This window comes from Nannospalax galili, unplaced genomic scaffold (assembly GCF_000622305.1).
Source record: "Nannospalax galili isolate Female #2095 unplaced genomic scaffold, S.galili_v1.0 scaffold635, whole genome shotgun sequence".
In the NCBI taxonomy this organism is placed as follows: Eukaryota; Metazoa; Chordata; class Mammalia; order Rodentia; family Spalacidae; genus Nannospalax; species Nannospalax galili.
Genome location: NW_008335836.1, coordinates 658,917 through 664,232, shown reverse-complemented (window position 1 = coordinate 664,232; position 5,316 = coordinate 658,917). Strand labels below are relative to the sequence as shown.

General features: G+C 36.2%; 1 pseudogene; it reads left to right on the top strand.

The window, feature by feature from the left end:
* Positions 1-3,196: 3,196 nt before the first annotated feature.
* On the top strand, positions 3,197-4,143 carry LOC108490696 (annotated as a pseudogene).
* The last annotated feature ends 1,173 nt before the right edge of the window (positions 4,144-5,316 follow it).

Here is a 5,316-nt window from a genome sequence, read left to right as displayed (position 1 = left end):
ATATATATATATATATATGGCATAGCTTTGAGTGTATAGATGTTAAAGAAGTAAAGAGACCCCAAGAAGAATCTCAGTTAAAGCATTTTGGGAGAAATAACATAACAGTGTAAATCTGGTCTTGAAGACTAATGATTAACTTACCATTAACACACAAGCTTTGTGGAGTTCACAGAGTTAACGTGGTGATACAGAGGGACAGCAATGTTCTGTGGTTTATGCTGGCCTAGTCCTCTTTTTCTTTGGATCTTATGTTCCCTAAGGGACCATCAGCTTTCCAAATCCTAGGGGCCTCTTGGGCATTGGATTAGTATATTACAAAGCAGCCATAGCTAATAAGCTGACAGGGAGCCCACACTGCATGATACAATATTTATTTCTTAACATCAGCTATATTGTGGATGTTGAGACAGAATTCAAGATGAAGAGGATAAAAGCAAATGGGAAAGAAAGATAGATGCACACATAAATGGCCTCACATATTTTAATAATCTGATGTGGTAGTGAAGATGAATATCCTAAATATCATATTGTTCATGGAAGGACCTTGTTAATTTGTTACAAGATAGTATCAGTGAAATAACTCATGATATAAATGATTTGTAAAGAACATATTCCAAGAAGGCAATTAAAGTTATCAATGTTTGGACAATAATTGTGAATAAAGGAGCCATTTATGGGGAAGTTTAGAAACAAGATAAAATGTATATACAGTTATGATGTGACTGTAGAGGATGCTGAAAGCTTCTGACCTTCCCTATGAATTCACTGTGCCTTTATTGGATTCCTGTACATTCTTTCTGGTGCACAAATACTGACAACAGACAGAAATCAAAAGGTAAGATCTCTAACACAAATAGAGTACAACCTGCCTAGGGCATCCTGGACTCAACTAAATGCAGCAGTGTCAATGATGATTCTGAGATTTCTGAAATGCATGGCTGGGTGGCTGATGCTGCCACCCAATAAAATGTTATGTGATGGAAGAGAATATGGAGCTTAGTGGATTCAGTTGGAGTTATCTTTGTGTGTGCTATTATAATACATTAAGATAAAATATGTATTAGACTAAATAAAAGGCTGTCTAGAAAATGCTGTTATCTTTTAATTGAGTCGTCCTCTCTCAAATGGAGTTTCCAGAAAGGAATTTGGCTTGAGAACAGTGTTCAAGCGCTCCCACATATGCTATGCCTTACACATAGCAACTGTTTAATAGACACACACACACAGGCACACATGCACACAGAGAGCTACACACACACTCTCAGACACAGCTACAGAGAGAGAGACACACACACACACACTCAGACACAAAAATTTTGTTGTGAAGAATGTACTTAATATCCCACAATTTGAGCACTAGGAGGAAACTAGATTCTAGGCAGGATGATAAAGTTCAATAATAAAAACTGAAGGATATAGTCAGAGGGAAAGTTTTAAGAACTTAAGTCTTGCTGCTGAGCTCAGCACCCTGATCCTCCATCCATAAAGCCACTTGGAAAACTAGAGCTTTAGGAAGGGCTCAGTCTGTAGAGTTGCAGCTTTGTAAGTAAATTAGATGTATCTACAATTAATATATACAGTTTGAAACCATTTCACAGCATATGCAAATAAAATGAACAATTGTTTGTTATTTTTTTTCCTTTTTGTGTTTGTGTGGTATCTTGTCAACTGAGAGATCTTTCTAGAGAGTTAATGATGTTAAGCAAAAATTTTTGTTGGTCATTGTTTGAAACAAAGCTCCTTTCCTGAGCACCAAGAAGCCAGATTGAAAAATCACTCTGGAGTCACTCATGCTAGACTCCCAGGTCACCAAATGAATACAAAGCTATGTAGATAACTGAGCTTCAAGAAATAAAAGTGCTAGTGAAGTGGCTCAGCAGGTCAGGCGTCCCAGCCTAGTAACCTGAGTTCAATCTGAGATTCTCATTGATGGAGAGAGCTGACTCCACAGAGTCTTATTCTGACCTCCACATGTGCGCCGCAGCACCTGGTCACACATGCACACATACACACAAATACTCTAGAATAAAATCAACACATTTTTTTATTTTTTTGAGGCAGGGTCTGCTTGCACTCCCAGGTGGCCAGGAACACATTTTGTAGACCAGGTTGGCTTCGATCTCATAGAGATCTGCTTGCCTCTGCCTCCCGAGTGCTGAAATTAAAGGCATACACCACCACACTCAACCTAAATTCAATAATAAAAAAATAAATAAGTAGTGGTAAATACAAGCCAAATTTCCCAAGAATGAGAGCTTCAGTTGGAATCATCTGGAAAGATCCTCTGCATTTGTCCTTGTGAATTCGTCCTGTGGTGACCTAATGCTAACTAATCCGGAATTACTTTACTGATCTATCTTCTTGGCTGTACCTTCCAAGGACAGCAAGATGGAAATGAGCACTCTGCTTCTTGGTCTGTTTCCTTCCTCATCCTTTCTATATAAAACCAGCCTCATCTCCTCTGGAATCCTTATTCTGTTTATACACTAGAGTGAAAAATACAGTCAAAGATGGTTAAGTTGGTAAAATTATCAGTCTTAACAATTAAAATACAGATAAATTTAATTTCAAGAATCATGAAGCATTTATTGTCTATAATTTGTTATACCTTTTTTCAATTCCTGAGTTTTTTAATTTCATACAATATATTTTGATTAAATGTGATTGCCTCCCCTATCCACATCTGCCAGATTTCATGTCCTCTAATATGTGCATAAAGGACTATACAGCTTAATTTCTTTTCCTACATGTCCTTTAATGTAGTTCCATCTGCTGAAACTTGATATACTTTGTATTAGTTCTAATTTGAGTGTAGCAGTATATTATGAAAAATGCTATATTGAAATGTCTACTAATTGTTGGTATATTTGTATATATGTTTAATTTGTGGTTATTTTAACAGCCGCTTATCTAATAGAAAATGAAAAATTTGTAGTAGGATTTAATTAAACTTTAAAATGATAAAAATAATAATAAACAAATGCAATATTCTCCTTTGTAGATGTAGTTACTGTGCCTCTAAAGGATGAATTTATAGTTTAGAGAATAGTTAGAAATTCATGGTGAGTGTTATACTCTATGTTTCAGAATACTGTCAATAAGGATATTTAAATATCACCTTCCAACCTTACTTTCTGACTGTGGGTGTTGCCTGGTTACTATACACTGACCTTGCAGTACCCTGAGTTTGAACATGACAGACAACACTGCACATCACCACATTTCTTCTTTCTTCCTTGTTGGTATTCCTGGACTGGAAAGTGTTCACTGCTGGATTGGCACCCCTGTCTGCCTCCTGTTTGTCCTGACCCTTCTGGGAAATAGCATAATCATTGCTACTGTCAAGCTAGAACTAAGCCTCCACCAGCCTGTGTATTGGCATGTTGGCAATGAATTACATGTGTCTTGCCTGTGTCACAACTCTCAAGATGCTTGGTGGCTTCTGGTTTGATGCACATTGGATTGACTTTGATGTCTGTCTCACACAAATGTTTTTTTATCCACATGCTTTGCATTTTTGAGTCAGCCCTCCTAGTGACCATGGCATTTGATCACTATGTGGCCATTTGCATCCCACTGCTTTACACAACCATACTGACCACAACCATGGTGATTAAAATAGGTGTGGTTGGCCTGAGCAGAGCTGTACTTTTGATTATGCCATGCCCCATTCTCATTAAAAAGCTTCTATACTATACAAAATATGTCATCCATCATGCCTATTGTGAGCACATGGCTGTAGTGAAGTAGGCCAGTGCCAATACCCATGTGAACAGAGCATATGGAATCCTGGTGGCCCTTTCAGTGACAATATTAGACCTAGGGCTCATTGCCACATCCTATATAAAAATCATTCAGGCAGTGTTCTGGCTCTCTTCTAAGAACGCCGGCTCTAAAACCCTGGGCACCTGTGTTTCCCATATCTGCACTATCCTGGCCTTCTATACACCTGCACTGTTCAGTTTCCTAACTCATTGCTTTGGCAAGAATGTGCCTTCAAGTGTCCATATCATCTTTGCAATTCCGTACCTTTTAGTTTCCCCCACAGTGAATCCCATGGTTTATGGTATCAAAACTAAGCAAATTCGTGACTGAATACTGGGACTCTTCTCAACAACAACAAAAAAATCTGAACATTAAAAATTAATATAAATTTTTCTTGAAGGGAAGGACTCTAGATAGACTGATTAGACCTCAGTGAATGAAGTTTCACTGAGGGGCATCTGGGGACAGTAACTTGGCATGATAGGCCTTAATGAAAATGACAGAAAGAATGAATTCCAGTGGCAGGGCTATGGGAGAGCACCAGTGGGGATGGGGATATAAAGATGTTTAAGATGTTCTGTGTGAAACACAAAAATTAAATAAAATTTTACACAAAATTAATATAACATATTGGTTTAAGAGTCTGTTTTGCAGAGTAATAATGCATTAACCTTGGTAGCCAACTATGCTCAAAATATTGTGTCTCAATTACTTTTGTGCAAGAAAGTTATATGCTGCTATATTTTTGGGTTGATGTCCACATTTAATTTTTCATAAACTATGACATAATTTATTTATCATTTAATTAACTGTTCTTAAATTTCACAATTCTGTTTTAATGCACACATATATATCTATTCATTGTCATGTATCTTCTTAGAGTTTTTTTGTGTATACAGATATAAATATATATAAATAGCTGTGCATCTATATATTTAGTAGTATATCTTAATGTAAAGTTAATGCAGCATTGCAAGCTTGGGTTTCAACGAGTCAAAGTTTACAAATTTTCATTGATATTCATACCACAGAGAAAAGGGTATAATATGAAAACAAATACCTTTTCTCCCATTTATCAGATAAAAGAGATTGCAGTGTCAAATTCCCACCTCAAAATACAGGGAGTGAAGAAACAGAGAATCATAGCCATTATGAATTTACCAGAAACAGAACATTTTTAAAAGGTATGTGTGTTCTAAAATAGCGCTAAACAGAATTCTTCTGAGATATGAAAAATGACATAGCTCAAATATCTGAGTGTTTATGAAAAAAGTTTATTAGAAAAGAAATAAATGAAAAATGCTGATTTTTATTCTTTATTTAGTCTATTGTTCATTGTTAAAAGATGTGGTGTACCTGAGATGACATGTGGTGAGCTGGAAAGAACAGTCACAGATAGCAATAATATGGATTGTGGTAAGGCTTTGGAAAAATTCCATCAAACATTATATGCAGTCACTGAAAAAGAATATTATTTGAAATTGTTCTTAAATTATTTTAAATTGTATGTTGAGACTTCTGGGGCAATCATTAAGTTCTTTAAATGAC